The 22528-nt window shown below is 35.0% G+C and overlaps 1 pseudogene; it reads right to left on the bottom strand.

Moving 5' to 3' along the window:
* Positions 1 to 326: 326 nt before the first annotated feature.
* LOC117915327 lies at positions 327 to 21950 on the bottom strand (annotated as a pseudogene).
* Between the last annotated feature and the right edge of the window lie 578 nt (positions 21951 to 22528).

The raw sequence follows: 22528 nt of genomic DNA, 5'->3' as shown, positions 1-22528 counted from the left end.
CAAAATGATGTTATTAGAAGTTCCTAAAACAAAATCAAATAAACAGAAACAATTTAGATTGTTTCCGCACCCAAGCCTCATCCTCTGGTTCTTCGTCCACAATGTGCATGCCTTGTACCAAGGATTCCTCAAATGTGCAACCCTCACAGTTTCCTTTGAAATCAAGTTATGAATGGCACAATTGGAAATACGACAATTTTCCCATGAATGGCACAAATGCAATTTGCCCTATAAAGCAGGGAATGTCAAAACCTAAAGAGATCACATTTATTGCATCAGAATAAGAATATAAATAACATTTAATTCAATAAAAGGCCACTGACAAACTATACAGGCAGCAAATCTGTAAAAACAGCAAACAGATCACCATGGATATAGTCATTGTCTACCAGGCTGACCAAGAAATAACTGCTCTGTACCTGAAAAATATCAGTGTTATTTAGTTGCTGTCACTAAATGAAAATATCTGTATGTGTATATACATATATATATCAATTATAAACAACACCTTTAACACCAACCTGCTCCAACAAAATTCTTGATGGGTCTGCCCCCTGGGTACAAACGGGCCCACCTCTTGACAACATCTCCAATGCCTCATCCTTCCACCTCAAAAAGCTAGTAGGATCCACACAACAGTCGGTTGAATGATCTCCTTCACTGGGAAGACTCCCCGTGTCATTGCATTAACTTCAGTTTGGCGGACGTTAGTTAGACATCCATGCCCTTCTTTGTTCATCGCCATGTATGTTAGAGATGGAAAAGCCTTGCATTTCTCAGTTAGACCATTCAGCTTCTAGTTAGTGCAAAACAACTCTGCATTAGCCTTTTGGTAAACATACCCACCTGCCCCACCCCACCCCACCCCACCCCACCCTGCAAATTCACTCCAACAAACAAATTAAACATAATGACTTTTTTAAGATGATGTTAGTCTATGGTGAATTCACTATATCATAGATGATAGATCTACGTCTCAATAAAAAAACACATTACTAATGAAGAACTTCTTTAGCCCATTAAAATATTATTTTCCTTAGAAATAAATGATCTCATATAGTTCTGCCATTTATCTATTGAAATAGACATTATCTGGTAGGACTTGAACCCGTGACCATGGATTGGTCCCTTGAGCTAGGATATTCCTAGAACCATTGGAGTAAGGCCCATGATTTGTTAGAGGTTGCCTCCTCTAAGCTTAAATCTTGGCTCTGTCACTGTGAACAACTTGTATACATTAATTTTTTATAAAGTAGTATTTAGAAACACTACTTATATTTGTTTACCATTGATTTTGGTAATTTTTGATGGCATACTAAAGTAATATTTGATTAATTAAGTAATAGCCACGACATTCTTGATTATGATAATGTTATGCGATAAAAGAAAGTTTAATTTTTGTCACATTAAATTAATTACATCAATATTTGTAAATAATCATCAAACTAATAATTTTACCCCATAGGGTAATTATTATGTTGTGTTTATTTAGGATGGGATGGTAAAAAAAAATTGTTGCCCATAGGCCTAAAATTACCAGTCCCATTATAAAGTAATTTAAAAAAAAAAATCATTTGCGCGTCTATTTCCATAGGAAAGTTTATGATCACGTGTTGATTTTTGTTGATTGAATTAATTTACATGAGTAAATTTTAATTTTTTGCTTCATTGCATAATAGTAAGCTTTGCCATTTATTTTGCAGTTCAATCTATATCTGTTCCAAATTTCATTAATCTCGTATACCTTCCTTGAATGGTGATAATTATGTTGATTGGAAGAAGAAAATTCTCCTTACATTGGGGTGCATAGACCTTGATTTAGCACTTCGTGTGGATGAGTCACTCGTTCCTATGAAATCAAGTACCCAAACTGAGAAAGCATCATATGAACGCTGGGAGTGATCTAATCGCTTAAGTTTGATGTTTATCAAGTCTAGTATCGGGAAAAGTATCCATGGTTCAATTTCTGAATGTGCTAAGGTAAAAGAATATCTCAAAGCTATTGAGCAACAATTTGAGACTTCTGACAAGGCTTTGGCTAACACCCTAATGACAAAGATGTGTTCTATGAAGTTCAATGTATATACCATAAGGTTAGTGGGAGCAAAATAATTTTCTTAGTCTTATATGTGGATGATATTTTGCTTGCTTCAAATGATTTAGGCTTGCTTTATGAGGTGAAACAATTTCTCTCGCAACAATTTGACATGAAAGATATGAGTAAAGCTTCTTATGTCATTGGCATAAAGATTAAGAGAGACAGATCTCAACAAATATTAGGATTGTCTCAAGAAACTATTGAGCTATAAATAGAATAGGAGAATTTTTTTTCCCATTATGTTAGTTTCCTATTTCTGTAAATAGATAGGTTTATTAGTTTCCTATTTCTGTAAATAGATAGTTTTATGATTTAGAAATAGGTTAGTTTAGGAATAAGTTAGTTTCCTATTATATCTCTTGTTTCTTATTTCTTCTCTTGTAATCTCCTATATAAACCGTGTGTATAGTCAATCTAATAGAGAGAGAACTTATTATTTTTCATCTCATATTTCGTGTCATGGTATCAGAGTTGTAGGTTTTTAAGACCTGGACATCATTCTAGCCTTCATCGCCATTTTTCTGACCTTCATAGCTGAATTTTTTTTATTCACGTGTTCTTTTACCAGCCTTCATTGCTGTTGATTTTTTTGTTTCGCGATCTGCCTTAATTCCAAGAGATCAGGTTTTTTCGTGGAAGATGTTGGAAAATTCAGGTACACCTTCATTCTCTTTTTGCATAAATGTCTCACATAGAGTTTATGATGACTCTTGGATAATAGACTCCAGTGCCACAAACCATATGACCTCCAAATCTCAACTTTTCAATACCTATACCCCAAGCCCAAGTAACAAGAAAATTGTAGTGGCCAATGGCTCTTTAGTTACCGTTGCAGGTTCGGAGACATATATGTCACACCTACCCTTATTCTTAAAAATGTCCTCCATGTACCAAAATTGTCGGCCAACCTTGTTTCCATTCAAAAGCTTACCCATGATCTTAAATGTTATGCTATTTTTTTCCCTTCTTATTGTGTTCTTCAAGAACAAGGCTCGGGAAGGAGGATTGGACTTGCTAAGGAAATGAGCGGTCTTTACCACCTTGAATCATCTCAAAAAACTAGTAATAATTTGTCGTTGTCTCTTCTTAGTTCCTCAAATAAAGATACCATTTGGTTGTATCACCTACGTCTAGGTCATCCATCTTTTAGGGTTTTAAAGGTCATGTTTCTTCATTTGTTCCAAGGATTAGATATTTCTGATTTCATTGCGAAACTTGTGAATTGGCAAAACATACTCGTGTATCTTTTCCTATTAGCAATAAAAGAAGTTCTCATCCTTTTCATTTGATTCATAGTGACATATGGGGTCCTTTGACTATACCTAATGTTTCTGGGGCTCGTTGGTTTGTATCCTTAATTGATGACTGCACTCGGGTTACATGGATCTTTCTTCTTAAACAAAAATCTAATGTTAGCATTGTTATACCTAATTTCCACTCAATGGTTCAAAACCAATCTGGGGTTAAAATAAAAAGCTTTAGGACAGACAATGCTAGAGATTACTTCAACCAGATTTTGTCACCCTATTTTCAATCACAGGGCATTCTCCATGACTCATCATGTGTTAACACACCCCAACAAAATGGGGTAGTCGAGAGGAAAAATGGGCATTTACTCAACACAACCCAAGTTTTACTCTTTCAAGGGAATGTTCCTAAGTCATATTGGGGGGAAACTGTTCTTACTGCCACATACATGATAAATAGAATTCCCTCAAGAGTATTAGACAACAAAAGCCCCGTCGAGATACTTAAGAGTTTCTATCCACACTTCAGAACCTCAAATGGGCTCATTCCTAGGGTATTTGGGTGCATTGTATTTGTTCATGTCCACAGCCAACATAGAGACAAGCTAGACCCCCGAGCCATAAAATGTGTCTTCCTTGGTTACTCATCCACTCAAAAAGGATACAAGTGTTACAATCCCTCAGCTAGAAAATTTTACATCTCTGCAGATGTCACCTTCACATAAAATAAACCTTTTTTCCACAAGTTCTCTCTTCAGGGGGAGATTTCAATGATGGAAGATAATCCTTATGAGTCCTTTGAACCTCTTGATCTTCCTCATGTCTCAACCCATGGTGATGAAGAACCTGTGTCATCCTCTATTCCAACCAGTGTCATTCACAATTTTCCACAGTTTCCTAAGGAGTATTCAAGGGCAAAGGCCATTCCAGAACAAAAGCAAGTCCAAGAATCCAACTCAGACCTTGGGAATGAAATCACGGTAAGATCAGACCCACCTTTACATACACAACTTGGTGAAACTTCCACTGACTCAACAGACAACCTAGACCTAGACCTTCCCATTGCTGTCAAAAAAGGCACAAGAGAATGCATTAATCGACCACTTTATCCATTATCACACTATGTGTCTCTTAAGCACCTATCATCAGCCCACAAGAATTTTATTGTGAGTCTAAACACCACTATCATTCCTAACACTGTTTCTGAGGCATTGACAAAAATGGAATGGAATGATGCTATGAGAGAGGAGATAAGTGCATTAGAAAAGAATAAAACATGAGAGATTGTTGAACGATCGAAAAAGAAAAACATTGTTGATTGCAAGTGGATTTTCACATTGAAATATAAGGCTGATGGATCTCTAGAGAGACATAAAGCAAAATTGGTAGCCAAAGGGTACACTCAAACTTATGGAGTTGATTATCAGGAGACTTTTGCTCCAGTTTCAAAAATGAATACTGTAAGAATCCTGTTGTCACTGGCTGCCCACTACAATTGGCAACTCCTACAGTATGATGTTAAGAATGCATTTCTTCATGGTGATTTAGATGAAGAGATTTACATGAACATCCTACCAGGATTTGAGGAAAACACAAGTAACAAGGTGTGCAAGCTGAAAAAGGCCCTGTATGGGCTAAAACAATCTCCCAGGGCTTGGTTTGGGAGATTTGCAAAAGTCATGAAAGAGTCTGGACACAAACAAAGCCAAGGTGACCACACTCTCTTCATCAAGCACTCAGCTACAGGGGGAGTAACTGCTCTTCTAGTCTATGTTGACGACATCATAGTGACTAGAAATGATGAGAGAGAAAAGCATGAAGTGAAGCAGAGATTAGCAACAAAATTTAAGATAAAGGAATTAGGGAAACTGAAGTACTTCCTCAGTATTGAGGTGGCATATTCCACACAAGGGATCTTCATCTCTCAACAAAAGTATGTGACTGATTTATTGGCAGAAACAGGGAAGATTGGGTGTAAACCAGTCTCTACCCCAATGGATCCAAACCACAAGTTGGGAGAAGCTAAAGAGGAACCAATGGTGGATAAAAGAATGTACTAGAGACTAGTTGGTAGACTCATATACCTTGCTCACACTCGGCCAGACATCGCCTACGCGGTGAGCGTGATTAGTCAATTCATGCATGATCCAAGAGAACCTCATCTTCAAGCTGCTTACAGGGTGCTACATTACTAGAAAGGCAACCCTGGGAAAGGAATTTTGTTCAAGAAGAACAATACTCTTGCTTTAAAAGCATACACCGATGCCGACTATGCAGGTTCCCTAGTGGATCGAAGATCAACTACAGGGTATTGTACTTTTCTTGGAGGAAATTTAGTAACATGGAGAAGTAAAAAGCAGAATGTGGTAGCAAGGTTGTCTGCAGAATCAGAGTTTAGGGTCATTGCTCAAGGGTTGTGTGAACTACTTTGGCTGAAGATTATTCTAGATGATTTGAGAATCAAGTGGGATGGTCCTATGAAGCTCTATTGTGATAACAAGTCAGCTATCAATATTGTTCATTACCCTATACAACACGATAGGACAAAACATATTGAAATTGATAGACATTTCATCAAAGAAAAATTGGAGGAAGGAGTAGTGTGTATGTCCTATGTTCCATTAGAACATCAATTATCTGATATTCTAACAAAAGGCTTGAACAGTTCAATGTTTCACGATCTTGTATTCAAGCTGGGAATGGAAGACATCTATTCCTCAGCTTGAGAAGGAGTGTTGAGCTATAAATAGAATAAGAGAATTTTTTTTTCCTATTATGTTAGTTTCCTATTTCTATAAATAGATAGGTTTATTAGTTTTCTATTTCTGTAAATAGATAGTTTTATGATTTAGAAATAAGTTAGTTTAGGAATAAGTTAGTTTCCTATTATGTCTCTTGTTTCTTATTTCTTCTCTTGTAATCTCCTATATAAACCGTGTGTATAGTCTAATAGAGAGAGAACTTATTATTTTTCATCCCATATTTCGTGTCAGAAACCTATATCAATCAAGTGCTTGAGAGATTTCACATGAAGGATTGTTCACTTGGTACTATACCATTTTTCAAAGGTGACAAATTTAGTTTGGACCAATGCCCAAGTAATGATTTGGAGAAGAAAGAGATGAAAAACATTCCTTATGCTTCTGTAGTTAGGAGCTTAATGTACGCCCAGGTTTGTACAAGACCTGACATTTCTTATGCAGTAGGAATGTTGGGTGGATGTCAAAGAAAGTCATGTGATACCTTAAGAGGACTAAAGACTACAACCTTACATACAAGCGATCTGATCCTTTGGATATGGTTAGATATCAAGATTTTGACTTTGTTGGCTGCCTTGAGTTTAGAAAGTCGACATCTGGATATGCCTTCTTATTAGCTAAAGAGGTCATTTCATGGGGAAGTGCAAAGCAAACATTGGTTACTATTTCGACCATAGAAGTAGAATTTGTTTCATGTTTTGAAGCAATGTCACATGCTATTTAGTTGAGGAGTTTTATTTCAGGATTTCAAGTTGTTGACTCAATTTCTAAGTCATTGAGGATTTACTGCGATAACTCTACTACAATGTTTTTAGCTAAGAATAATAAGAGTGAAAATCGCAGTAAACACATCGACATAAATTACTTAGCTATTAGGAAACATGTTAAATCAAACAAGGTGACTATTAAGCATATTAGAACTAGATTGATGATTGTGGATCCTTTGATGAAGGGATTGCCATCTAAGGCTTATAAGGAACATGTTGACCATATGAGACTCAATTATGTTGTTTTGTAAATTTCATGTAATTGAGATACCCTTTGTGTTTTATCTTAGTTTTGGTCGATATGAAAACTCCAATTATTTCAATTTTTTTCTTCTCATTTGGTTGTATACATAAAGTTTAGAGAATGACGGTATGCATGTTACAAATGTTAAGTAAACCATGAATTAGAATTTTGAAAGCTCATTCATAAAGGAATAACTCACATATTGTTCTTATTCAAAGAAAAAAGTTACATTGTAATACATGGAAGATAATACTCGTTCTTAGAGGACTTACCACCATGATTCATGTGCTTTAAACTCTTTTGATTAAGTATAAGGATTTAGGAAAAAATATGTTATGTATTAATTTAATTAATACATATTAAGTAATTTTTATGGGTCAAATGGGAGAAATGTTGGAAATGGTTTTAATAAAATAAAAGATTTTTAAGTTTGTGGCCCATTTAAATATTATTTTCCCCAAAAGTAAATGAAACGTGGGGTCACATCTCTAATGGAGTAACCACCCATATCTACAAATGTAAGGCATATTACTCGATCTGCAAACTACCCTAAGTCTTCTTTGATGGGAAGAAAAGAATATATATATATATATATATATATATATAGATACTGTATTAATTCCTGCAGAGGGATAAAAGTCTCTAGTCTACAAAATAAGATATGTGAGTTCCATTGGTGCATGGACATAAGGTCTTGGAAGGACTAGCCAACTAATCAATATTTTGTATGAATCTAATTGTCATGGCTGAAGGTACGATCTTGGACTTTCATTTTATTACTTGCAACTTTAGAGATTTTATCTTACAGATAGTTTATGGAGAATTCAGCATATCATAGATCTACAAATCAATAAAAAAAACACATTGCTACTGAAGAACTTCTTTGAAACATTAGATCTCCATGCCCTATGGCACTTAACAGTACCACTCATATGTCCTCCAAAGCAAACAATTTTTGTATAAGAGATTGACTTATATCAATAAACTAATTTTTCACAAGAACCTGACTACATAGTACACACTGCACTTACCAACAGATAGAAAGTCCAATTTTGCCCCATTTACTGCTAGTTGGCTATTGATGGTAAGAAAACCCTTTTAAGTTGATGTTCCCTATTGGTTCATCGATGATCTTTGTGTTTGGCTGAAGCCCTTCAAATTCTGACCAAGGACCATTTTTCAGTTTTCCACGACAGAATTTCATGAACCTCTGATATTTACATGTGAAATTATATTTAATTATCTTTCAAAGACCAAAGACCAGAGACTAGAAAAACCATAAGATGGAAGTTGTACCTTTTGAATATCTTCGACACTTTTCAAGGGGACTACCCACTCTTCTTGAAGTTTCTTGTCACGTGCATGTGGTCGCATGAACTGTTGGGAAATACAACTTGGGTCATATGCAACAAACACCAATAGGAAAGAAATCAATCAAATGAGACATTTCTAAACTAAAAAATGGTTCAAACTTACAACAGAAATAAAGGGGGAGGCCAATAGTTATCACTAGTTCAGTAAAAACATTCGAGGAGTCTCTTCAACTACTAGAAAAGCATACTGCAGCGGAACAAAGTTTATTAGGTTTACACCTAGCCAATAGTGTGTGGAATATGATAAGTAGAGGTAAATGCTAGATAGAACTTAAGAAGAACATGTTATGGATGGAGTGCCTCTTTAGGCTTTTCAGCCCCCCTGCCCCCACAAGCCACTACTGCAATACAATATTCCAAATAAAGAAAAGTCAACCTGTTCCTGCAACTGTGTTTAATCTTATTACTTTATTTGATGTATCATACTTGCTGATTTTGCAATTTATTACCATATGACAGAAGTCGGTATCTCTAAGGGGGCTTAGTGTCACGGACTTAGTCGTTTACTAAGCTCGTGTAGCACTTAGACAAGTCCAGACACTTGATCTTGCTAAGTCAGCCTTACTCCCAATGCTTAGCTTGCTAGGCTAAGACGTTCGCGACTCAGAAGTTGTAAAAGACGTAGTAAGCAACTCTTAAAGAATAGAAGCTCTTATTACTTAAGGAAGCCTTTACAAGTGCTTTGAGGACTCACTTGCTTGGTTATGAAGTGATTTGGGTGGTGCCTTGGCCAAATGAGGCCCTCACCTATTTATAGGCACCAATGGAACTCTCTAGAACCTTGGAGGGTTTCTTACAAATCAAGAAGATTCTAGAATACCCTACACAATTCTATGTACAACCCTATGTACAAGAGATCTCTAGAATTCTCTAGAAAGCCTTGGACTCCTCTCATGCCTTCCACCATAGTGTAGAGATGTGTGGATATTTCTAGGCATCTCTAGAACCTTCCACACTCTTCCCTCCAATGACTTAGTGCAGGCAGATGGCTCCAGGAGTCTCTAAAAGCTTCCTGGGCTCTATATAAACCCATGAAGAGGCTCATTTGAAGCATCCTGTGACATTAGGCACTCTGCAACTTTCTTAGGTTATTGTGTTTCAAACTTCTTTGAATGATAATAAGGCAAGCTTCAGCTTCAACCTAACGAATGGAGCACTGCCTTTTATTGATTCTTCAATTGATATGCCCTTAGGCATGAAGCTAGAGCAGTGGCTACTGTAGCAAAACTGACTGCAAAAGATATTAAAATTACCTTTTGGGGAGGTCTGTATCTATCTATCTACATATACAACCCAATCCCCTATTGAACAGTGTGTGAAATCTAAAAAGGAAGAAAAGTCACAATCAGAGAAACCTTAGTCCAATAGTATAGAATATATAATGAATTCTTCTTGGTTATTCTTCAATTTTCTAAGGTTATTTATACACACATATATATAGATGGATAGATTAGATAGATTAATTGATTGGTAATGATCTAGAGAGAGAGGACTTGTGATTCATGGCAACTATTCTTTCAAATTATGCAATTACATAGTATTATGTAATTGTAAATAATACTCAAATAATCATTTTCTTCTAGTTTCATTTGCATCTAGATGTATGTTATGCATCAAGTGTTTCTATCAATCTCAAAATCTTTTAGCCATTCTACTGGCATTCTGAAACATTTATGAAAATTTTCTATTATTTGGCAATACATAGAAATGGCTATCCACATGTTTTAAATCAAAAAATAAAAATAAAAAACAAAAACATTGCACAAATGAGTGGCCTCAAGCAACATTGAATTACATTATTACTTCTCAAAAAAAAAAAAAAATGATTTAAGAGAATCATCCTACCTCTCCAGTTTACTCCACTAGGAGTCTTGAAAACATTTTTTGTAATCGTAAGATTTTAAATTGATTTTAGGTTAGAGAAAAATTCCATGATTTATCACTTACCTTTTAGCACTTTGATTTCTCTTCTTCATACATCAAAACCATGGAAGAACTGAAAGGGTATTTTCATAAATATGAAGCGAAAATTGCCTTGACGCTTTGGTGTTCTTTCAAGACTGGCGGTATTTCCACTTATTTGCTTCCAGTCTCCCCTCTCTTTTTATTCATCTCTCATTTGTCTGTTCATCTGTGGACACTAATAAAGGGACAGAGAGAGAATATGGTCACTGTGTGAGGGGAAAAAAAACCTCTTTACTATATCAATCAAACATGCAAGCAAATAATAAAATGAAATGGTGACAGCATGTGCACACATGAAAAGAGATCATAAACACACAGCAGAAAATGATTTAGATACTTCACTGGTATGTAATGTCAATCACACCTAAAATAGGTGAGAGAGTGAAGCTATAACAAATTGCAGGGTAAGAATATGGCAGGCTGGTGAGTATACATCAACTACATTATAAAGACAAACATAACTGCAAAATGTATATATGACACAAATCAAATACATCAGGAGTCTTGGTGGATTTTATAGCAAGTAAAAGAAAAAGTAAATATTTTCTTTTTAGGAAAATAACAATTTGTGTTCAGATAATCCTCTTTACCTGGTAGTCAATCAATGCTCCATAGGATGGATTACAAGAATGCATCTATCATATTGATCCCAGCCAATGGTTCTTGATATATAGCTTCTTGGATGATTAGCCCTACTGTGTTAGCCCCTTGACACAGACCATATGGCACCGAAGCCTCATGGACAGCACCTTGGCCCCATGAGTGACCTATGACTAAGGCAAGGTGGCACAAGGGCACAATGCCTTGTGCAATGAGGTAGCTCGGTGAGCCATGAGCGCAATGCTATGGCATGTTGCAGCACCAAGAGGGATTTAGAAGAAGCATAGCGCTGCAGCATAACAAAGACGATTTAGAGGGGATGCCTAATGATTGGCACAAGGGCACAATGCATTGTGCACAAAGACGAGGAGTCATGGGCACAACACCATGACTCGTTGCCCCACCAATAGGGAGCTTGGTCATAGCACAATGCCGTGGCAGCAACAAGATGGATGCAAGAGCATGTTACCTCGACAGGGATGCAATTTAGATGTGCATGACAAGAAAGGGCTTGGCATGCACATGAATCACACAGAGATGCACACAGCAGCACACCAGAGTGACGTCTTGGAATTGGGGGAAGCCCAAGGAAGACATGTTGCACCTTGAATCAGAGGCTTGAAGGGCTGGTATGTGAATGGATGCAAGTGGCAGCAACATGAGGAGTTTTAAATGGATGAGGAATGAGCCAAAGACATTTGAAAGATCAGAGTTGGACTCAAAAGAGGGATTGCAATTGGAGTTTGAGTACGAGTTTGGATTGTGATCGTGATTGTAGTCAAAGTAGGACTAGGATTGGTTGTCCCTAGTCAAAATAAGAGTGGTTGGTGAGTAGGACCCGGACTGTGTACTCCTAGTCAAATAAGGAGTGGGTGGAGCCACACCTATAAAAGGAGGACAGGAGAACCTCCTTAGGAGGTATGAGAGTAAGCATTAACCCACCAAAGATAGTGGGAGTCTTGCTAAACAAGTGTCCATGTTATTTTTTAGTGAGGAAATAAAATACAAGTTAGGGCTTGGACCCGTAATCTTGTGTGCCTTCTATGGGTTATCTTTGCTACCATCTCAAGTGGGGTAGTGCAGGCTAGCTTAGAGGGCTTTTAAGTGTCACACAGACACGAAAATTTGTGGGAATTTCATACCCATGACACTTACCATCATTGGAGAAATATTTGAATTTTCAAAAAAGTAAGAAGAAAGAAAATTAGTGTACTTCAAACAAAGGATCCATCTTCAATCAACAAATAACTTTTAGATCATGACATTGGATTTTCATAAATTCTGAGTACCAGAATATTGGCTGAACATCTTCTTTAGCACGGAAGACATTTGTAGGCCATCTCTCCATGGTCAAAACCTTGAAATTTTGGCCACTTCTATTAACCCAAGATTCTGCCGATGCATATCTTAGTGAGACAAACTAGAACCTTCTTGCACATTTCAGTTCCAAGATGAATTCCATAGGTGTTGACTGCTTTTTCATTGTCCTTGATAGGCTCCAAGGCAGCAATAACCTCAGATGGTACATAAAATGTGTAATTAGAAGCAAAGTGCAAAAGTTACGCACCATAATGTCAGCATTAATGGCAGCACCATGGAAACAATTCTTAAAATGCCCCCTTTTTTCATAAGTGAATCCTAAGCTGAAAAGGGAAATTCAAGGCAAAACTTCGCAAGCAGGCTTGAGACCAAATTTTAACTCAAGTGCCTTCGTCAAATTCTTTCCCATGTATTCAAAGCTTCAATGATGTTAATTTAACATCTTATGTTGCAGAGTTCAGGCAACAAAATCTGATCATATGAGTTGTTAGGTTTGGACGAAACTAAAAAGGAGGAAAAACAAAAAAAGAATGTATTTTAATGCAAGGAGGGGGGGTGGTAAGAAGAACAAAAGAACCAAATAACAAACAAGAGAGAATCAGATTGGGGAAAAAATGGGACCACCCTCACCGATTTTCATAAGTCAAAATAGAGAAAATGGAAAAGCTTCCCTTCCTCTGAGACATATCCACCACCTCATATAATTTACAGCTACTACATCTACCAGAAAAACAAACAGTTAAGATATTTCAAACTATACTGAAAACTTAGAAACTGGTTATACTGAAAAAATAAAAACACAACTTATTAGGTACTGGTTACTAGGATAATTGAGTGTAATGATTCCCAGACAAAACACTAAAAATGCTACCTTCTTCCCAAAAGCACATTAAGTTTTGTCGAAGTCTCAATCATTTCCGATTTCTGATGTTGCCCCCTAAGTGCTAACATCTAGATGAAATGATGTCGCAAACACTTATCATATTTATTACTCTTTTAGTTTTCATAATAAAATGATAATAGTCCACAATAAATAAAATCACTACAAGAAAATGTACTTTTCGTGACAAAAATTTAGGGGCGAATTCTAATTTTGTCGCTAAAAGTAACTTTTACCGATGAAATTTTAGATGTTGTCAATAATGCCAATTTTCTACAAACTTTTCCTAACGAATTTGAAATTTTTGTCGCTAAAAGATGTGGCGGGAAAATTTGGCGCTTTTTTTTTTGCGCAAACACTTTTGTGACAAAAATAAACTATTTCCCTACGAAAATATTTATCACTAATTATAATTTTTGGTGATGAAAATAATTTCCTCACTAAAAGTTACAACCTTTTATCTATTTTTGCTTACAAAATGGTTTCGTCAGTAATTATATTATTTCCTGACAAATTGAGTAATTTTGTCACCAAATAATGTTATTAAATTGTGATATTAATAAAGAATATTAATAAATAAGTAGATTATTTATACTATGAAATAATACAATATATATTTGTTGACACTTAATATTTATACTATAATATTTTATTTATATAAATAATAATAAAAATTAAGGATCCACAAAATTAAATACTAGAATGTAGATTTATTTAAATTTAAATGTTCTATTATGTAATAATAGTATTGTTATGAAATAACAAAAATGTAAATTATTTAAGCAATTAATATTTATAGTGTAATATGTTATTTATATATATATATATATATATATATATATATATATATATATATATATATATAAATAATAACAATAGATAATCCAAGATATGTAAGATTACATCCTATGATATAAATTTATTTAAATTTCAATATTATTATACGGTGCTACACATACATAAATACTACTAAATGATTTTTATTATATTAGGTAAAAGTTATCCATACAAGTCCAATGTAGTATTAAATTTATGTTAGCTATGAATAAGTAAATTTATTCAAAACCATACCTTATCCACTCAAGAAGTAAATTTATACTAACATTTACTTACCTAGTTTAAATTAATAGATTTTTTTTTTTAATTATTACTTGGTTTTTAAATAATTGGTCAGAATTAACTTTCTCAAATAATTTGTCTAGTATCTATAAAAACATTCTATCTACATAAAATTTCAAATATTATTTATGTGTACGAAGATATCATATATTATTAATAAATAAATAAGTATAAGTTAAATATTATATGATATAATATATTGTAAGTACTATATGCCTAGCTCTATTTTCATATTTACAAAATAAAAAATGTATGATATATATAGCACATATGAAATTCTATATAAATATAAAGTTTTTTTAAAAGTTTTCAACCACATCTTTATTAATAATTGGTTATTTTATTTTTTATTGATCAATTATATATTTATTATTTTTAATTATTAATTACTAATTTATCAAAATTGATTGGTTATTAAGAATAAAATCTTAAATTATACCGCAAAATAGTAACTTCTATGACTACTAACTTGTAACGGAGTTTTTATACTTGTATGCATTTTTAATCAAATATTTAAAACAAATGTAGTTATAAAAATAATTGAAATATATCATAAATTATTATATGATTTATATTTATAGTGTTTCATTATGTTTGATATTTTTGTTTGGAATAGATGAGAAAGAGAAAGAAAAAAAAAATGATGTAGAATCCTAATTTCATTTTGATCATTATTTTATTAATGTCAATATGAGTATTACACTTTGGCATTCTCCTAACACTGTCTTTCAATTATACTTTTATTTTATATTTCAAATTTATCACTTTAATCCATAAGTCTGGAATTGAATTTATTCTAGCTATTAATAAACTATAGTCCTCTAATTTGTTCTCATTCAACATTAGGTTTGTTTAGAGGTGACAAAATTTGATATGACTTGTCAATATGACTTGAATCTAACACCCTTTCATGATTTTGGGTTGAGTATAATTGAGTTCAAGTCAAATTCATGTCGACTATGGAGAGTGACCTTAAATAATATAAGGTCCCAATTCTAATCACCAATTGGTTTTCAGAACAAATGGGAGTCTTGTCATAAAATACTCTGTGGTTAAGCGTGCTGCAGTCAAAGAAATCTTAGGATGAGTGACCCATTGGGAAGTACGGAGCACCTCGATCTACAAGTGGTATCAGAGCTTGGTCACATGTTTGACGGGTGAGTTAGCACTGTGGGTGAATGGCGAAGGCCTGGGGTGTGACCAAGACAACTAACAAAGACGGTAGACTATCACCGACGAAATTAATTTGTTACCAAAAACATTTGGCAATAAAAATAAAATTCGTCGGCATTAAATATTGACGACTTTTGGGACAAATTTTATTTTTTTCGTGACAAAAATTCTTACTTTTGTCGATGAAATATTTCGTTGGAAAACACCTTCAGTGACAAAATTTTATTTCATCAAGGAAAACTTTGGGCGACGAAATAAGATTTTTGTCACGAAACTTTTAACGACGGGTCTAGGGCGACGAACAAGGCACGAAAGAATTTTCGTTGGGGAATGTTTTTGTAGACGAAATTTAGACTTTCAATGACAAAATATTTTGTCGCTAAAAGTCAATTTTCTTGTAGTGAATATACATGGTATTTGTATTAGGGTTGTTAGTAACAATTTTATTTAGTAAGGTTTAATTTAGTCTTTCATGGTTTTAAAGACTATTGATTACCCCTTATTAAATAACTACTAATAATTCCTTAACAACTATAATATATATTTTGTGTTATTTTATTAGTGAATAAAACAACTCTTTTGTCAAATAACATAGTATTAGAGCCTTGTTTACAAGAGTTCATGAGTCCCTTACCGATGGTACTAGGGAAAGAAAAAAAATGTTAAAGAAAATGATTTTCTCATGTTTTGTTTTATCATGGAAAATAAGAAAAAAAATCAATATAATTAAAATTATTAAGAAATTTATATATTTTTAAATTATTTAATTTTTATGTAGAAGAGTTAATAAGTGAAAAAAGTTTGAGATAATATATAAAAATAATTTATTGACTTTAAATCTATTTTTTGTTTTTCTTCATTTTTTTCTTTTCTTCTATTTTCTCTTTTTTTTTTTTTTTTTTTTTTTTTTTTTGCATTTTCCTTCCAACTTTTCGAGAACCAAACATATCCTTAGGTAATTTGGCAGCCTCCATGATATGATATCAAAGCCTTATTTTATATGAGGTCATGTGTAATATGTCACATCGGATATGAGAGAAAGTAACTTAGACTATATATGTATGAATTTCTCTTAATCAAGTAGACACATTTTAAAGTCTTGAAAGCCCTTTTAGGCTCAGAGCAAACAATATCTACACAGTTGGGTGCGAGTTGTTACAAATAGTATCAAAGTTGATCCCTAACCCTGGTGTGGAGGTTTGTTTGGCCCCACAATCCCATGGGACATAACGAGGACGTTGTGTTTGCATGAAAGGGGGTTGTTTGTGATATCCCACATCAGATAGGAGAGAAAGTTATTGAAATTATATATGTATAGGTTCCTCTTAACCAAGTAGACATGTTTTAAAACCGTGAAAGCTCCTTTAGGCCCAGAGTGAACGATATCTACGTAATTGGGTGCAAGTCGTTGCAAATGTTTATGATATCCCACATCAATTAGGGGAAAAATTTTATGGCGCTATATAAGTATTAGTTCCTATTAACCTTGTAAACGCATTTTAAAGTCGTAATGACCCATTTGAACTCAAAGTAAACAATATCTACACAATTGGGTGTAGGTCGTTACAAATGGTATCAGAGTCAATCTCCGATCCCGATGTAGGGGTTTATTTGGCCCCATAAAGGATGTTTGTCTGTTTGATCCTGCAATCCCATGAGACACAACGAAGAAGTTGTGTATGCATAGGGATTGTTTGTGATATCCCACATCGGATAGTAAAGAAAGTTCCTAACGCTATATAAGTATGAGCTCATCTTAACCTTATAAACAAGTTTTTAAACCATAAGGGCCCCTTTGGGCCCAAAACGGACAATATCTACATGATTGGGTGCAGGTCGTTACATTATACACTCAAACCTCATCATATATATTTCTTCTTACAATTGAGTGCACATGCAAGCCCAAGGAAAGTAACCAGTGAAGTAGAAAGTAAGGGCTTTAGCCAAATCTCATGTTTGCATGATATAAATAGCAAATATTCCAATTACTTAAAAGAGTTTAAGCTTTGGGATTGAATTGGTAGCTTAATAGTATATATATATTTTTTTTACAGGTAAATTAAGGTGTTGTTTCTTTTTTTCTTTTCCTTTTTTTATTTGAAGTCTTGAATAAGTCTAAATTTGTCTAAAATTTGAATACAAAGACCATTTTAGATTTTCGATAAAATTTAAATTCTTAGACTTTTTGTATCCAAAATAAATATATGCCCGACTTTAGAAAAAAAATGAACAAGGCCCCTAAGTGCATATTTTGTGTGATGGTGTGTGAGAGAAACTAACAAGCTAACCAAATGAGGCACAACCGAGCATACAAGATACGAAAAAGGTCCATGAATGACAAAAAGAAAAAGTTAAATATAAATGTGACCACTTCTTTAAGGGTGTGTTTTCTTGCTTGGGAAATGATATGGGGAAAGATTATAACCTATACAACCTGATTAGGAGGGTTTGGTCGATGGTGATTGATATGTTTGTTACAAGTACAGTGATGCATTGGCAAACCACATTCTAACTCACTGTGCTAAAACTTGGTTGCTAATTGGACTTTTTATTGACGATTTTTTGAAATGCAATTGGAATTTCTAGAGCCAATAAGGAGCATCTTATGGGATAAAAAGTTTGGGGTTTGGGTAAGTGGAGAAGCAAGGTATGCCAAATAGCTCCTCAATATTTGTTTTGATGCATTAGGAAAGAGTGTAATAGCAGACCTTTCGGGAGGGGGAGCTTTTGGGTCAAAATTTGAAATAGGCCTTTATCAAGTACCCTATGAAACTGATATTTCACAACTAACCCTGACCACTCTACTCTTCAAAGATACTTCTCATTTATTGATTCCAAGTAATCCAAAACAAACATAGGGAAGTTATTCTCCTAGTTGAATGTGTCTTTTTTTTCTATAAAACTACATGCCATCCAACAAAGACTGGAGACAACCAAAAGAGAGAGAATGCCAAACACTATAAACTGAACGTGCAGTTCAAATGGATTAGAAGGTGATCTGCCAACTCCTTTATTCGTTGTTGTGTTTTTTTTTTTTTTTTGTGCGCAGGCAATACCAGGTAACTAATCCATCATGTCTATCATCAGAATTCTCTCCACACTGCCTCCCAGTCAAAGAAAGCCACCTTGGAAGGTACTGTAAAGTCCCAAATCTCTGACAGAAAATGATAAAGTTGGACCTGGAGTCAACACCTTGTACAGGGACCCAACTGTGAAAATTCCTTTCTGGAAATCCTTCAACACCGACATCTGACTTGTCAGCACCTTCATGAACAGTCAGAGTTTAGAATTTGCAAAGACGTTCCACTAACTCCAACTCCCAGTCAAAAAGGCATCTTGTGAATCTTCTCCTCATCCAAACAGTCCGCTTCTGGCTTACTGCTAGATTAAATGAGACCAGCAACAATAGATTGAAAAAGTCTCTCTCCACCAGACTTCAGTTCAAAACTTGGTTTGCCTTCCTAATCGCTTTCTGGAGGTCCATCTCAGAATCCTTAACGTCCCTAACACCAATTTCCCTCTTACTTTCCATACTTTTCCATTATAATTCTTCTCCATAAAATATCTCACTCTCCTACAAACCTCCATGACCATTTCTAAGTAAATTTTATCGAGTCTACAGACTTGAGATGCCCAAACCACTTCCCAGTCTGTTCAAAACAAACTGTTGGCTACCAAAAACCCTCTGTATCTTTTCAGGCTTACTTTGAGTCTTTCTAGTAATAAGAAAAAAGACATAAAATAACTTAGGAGACTAGAAACAGTGCCTTTTAAAAGTTTCATTATTTCACCGTTCAATGAGTATCATCTCCTCTAAAAGGCTGAGATTTTCCTAAAATTCTCTTGATTGGATCCCACGCTGAAGAGGATGTAAATAATAGTCACAAGGGCCAAACCAAGTATGTAGTATGGCCCCACTTACATCTAAAACCAGAGTCCAAAGTCTCCACATCATCCACCTTTCCCACCTAGATTAACTCAAACTTCTCCAAGTTTACCTTAAGACCTAAAACTGCTTCAAAAACAGAGAACACCCATCTCAAATGAAGTAACTACTTATGTTTGCCTTACAAAATAAGAATCATCAGTTCCACTTCAAAAATCAGTAGTGTAACCCCTTCTACTATTCATGAGATAAAGCTACTTGAAGCCTTCCATCACTGAAATGGAAGGCGACAAAAAAGGTTAAGAGAATAGGTCCCATAACTCAACCTTCTCAAGCTCTAAAAGTTTCCAATTGACCAAAACTAAAAATTGAATCATGAAGATGTAATATAATCTACCCCATTCATTACTACAAAAAGCCTAATACAACTCATCATTGATGACAAAACAAATCTCAATTTGCACGGTCATAAGGTTTCTCCATATCTAGCTTGCAAGCCAGCCTAATCGTCATGCTTTTAGTTTTAGAATCAATGGCTTTGTTTGTAGTAAGAACCACCAAAGTTTGCCTACTTACTGAAAAAGCAATCTGCACCCTAGAAACCACCTTCCTAATAACTTTTTTCAGCATATCCAGTATCCACTAAAATTTTCTATCTATCTAACAAATCAGCTAAATTCCATAACGTCTCATGCCTCTCTTTTATTGGAATCAACATTCAGAAGGCAGCATTTAAGCGCCTATGAAGCATCATAAACATACGGGTGTCATTAGAAATTGAAAAACATAAACCAAGGCTCAACAACTCTACCAAAGTTTATAGCGAGACCATTCACCAGAGGCTTTACCCCCATCTAGGTCAATTGAGGCAGCTATTGCTAAAAGAACCCTCTAAAACTCGCTTGATCCATCTCATTCAACTATTCAAAAACCACCCCCTCAATTCCAGAACAAAAATACTCTGGATCTAAAAGTGACCACTAAAAAGTCAGTCCCATTTTTCAGCTTTAAGTTCTCTGAAAGCCAAATCATATCCATATCCTTAAACTGCAAATGAATTTCCTCTCCCATGAGCATTAACAATTTTGTGAAAAACTTGGTGCTTCTATCCTTTTCTTTAAGCCATAGAATTGGGATTTACAATCGCCAAGAAGTTTCTTCCATTTCCACCAAAGGATTTTAATCCCATCTAGCAAAGTTTTTTGGTCATCAACTCATCCATCAATAAACCACCCTATTTTTCTTTCAAACCCCAACACCTAATCTAATGCTAGGCAGACCCTTTCTGAACTACAACATTACAAACACATTTTTTTCTTTTTCCACCTTTTGAATCCTCTTTTAAGTTACCTAGTTTACTACCTACCATGAAACCCCAAAACGATGCAACTCTCTCCCCAATTAGAGACTAAGCCCCTAAAGTCCTCCTCCCTAAGCTGCATCTTTTCAAGGCGAGTAAGTAATAGGGCATACCATGGTTAGTTTGGATCGATGGATGATGGGGTTGCGGTGGCAAGTAGAAGAGGTGGCAGTCCCCAAAAAAGAGATGTCATCGTGATATTTGCAATGATGGTGTCTTTTTCAAGAGATGTTAGCTAGGCACATTAGTTTTTTTCTCCTTTCTAATTGCCTAAGGTATTTGGAAGGAAAAGAAGTATAAGAACTTTGTTTAATGGGATCATCTGAACCCGGATTCTATGCAAATTTCATAAACCATGTGCTTATGAATATTGATAATTCTCCCATCAGAATGGTGGGGTATTCTGAAATTTTCATCTTAAAAAGCTACTAAGATTTTCCTTTCCTTTTTCACCAAACTCATTCATGATCTCACTTAATTAATTTTCTCTGAAATTAAGATGTGATGTATTAGAACAGAAGGACTTTTCTAGAAACCTTTAATTTAACTATCAGTTGACACCTCTATCTAATAATGAACATAGCCTACTTAAACTTGTTCAACTTATTAAGCACTAAGCAACTTGAGGTATAATACAATCAACAACTTAAATGCTCTATGGAGAATAATCAGACATCTGAGATGATTGTTTTAATAAGAAATATCTGAGATGATATTTATCCTAAATATAACCTGAAATGTTAATGAAGATTCCGTACCTTTGTTTTGCAAAAACCAGTCATGCCTAAGAACCCTTTAGAGTTATTAATGGGCATAATGCCTGGAACAATAGGGCAAGTTATTCCAATTTGGTGAGAGCCATTCACAAATTTGAGGACAATATCAGTATCATAGAATAGTTGAGTGATAATAAGATCTGCTCTAGCATCAACCTCTTACAAGTTCATTGCAGTATCCTTCCAAATTAGCCACGCCATCTCTTTCTATCACATTGGGGTGGGCCTCTGAGAAGAAGATTGATTAATGGACGGAAGAAAGAAAAAAAAAATCAAGAAATGAAGAGAAGCGGCAACCTGGATAACCAGCAACAGTGATGCTGAAGTAATCACCATATCTGGCTCGGATATGCTTCGCCTGCATCAACAAGAAAGAGGCATCTTCAGGGTCCAATGAGACTACTTGAGCCAGGTAATGTCGCAGAATGCTGGGTTGTGGGACACCATTCTGTCCATCCTCTCCAACAGGTTGTCAACTCCGTCCTCTGTCTCTGGCGGAAAGAACTCCAAAGAGAACACCGCCTTCCCCACTTCCGCTGCTTCCCGGATCTTCTCAATTACCTTCATTCCTGACACCCCCAATCTCTTAAATTTCAATCAACGGCTTCTGTCCCTGTCCCCCCCCTGTCCTCACTCATCACTGTTCTCAAGCAAACAACCGCCAACTCCCATCCACCAACGACCGCCACTGCGTAGCGCACCAAATCAACCATGCTCCTCCCATATGTCCACCATTTTATATCATCGTATTACAAGCGTTGAGCAATTAGGCACTATTATGATTTGAATACGTTTTTAAAGGTAAGTTTCTATTCCTTTCCGCATACACAACAAAAACAAAAACAAAAAATTAAAAAAATTATTTTTAAAATAGATTATTTTTTATTTTTTAAGAGTATGTTACCTTCATAGAGAATATAAGGCGCAAAAAGGCTATTCTCCATGTTTGAATAAAAACAAT

The sequence above is a fragment of the Vitis riparia genome, chromosome 5, assembly GCF_004353265.1.
Source record: "Vitis riparia cultivar Riparia Gloire de Montpellier isolate 1030 chromosome 5, EGFV_Vit.rip_1.0, whole genome shotgun sequence".
Classification (NCBI taxonomy): Eukaryota; Viridiplantae; Streptophyta; class Magnoliopsida; order Vitales; family Vitaceae; genus Vitis; species Vitis riparia.
This window is presented reverse-complemented; position numbering and strand designations above follow the sequence as displayed.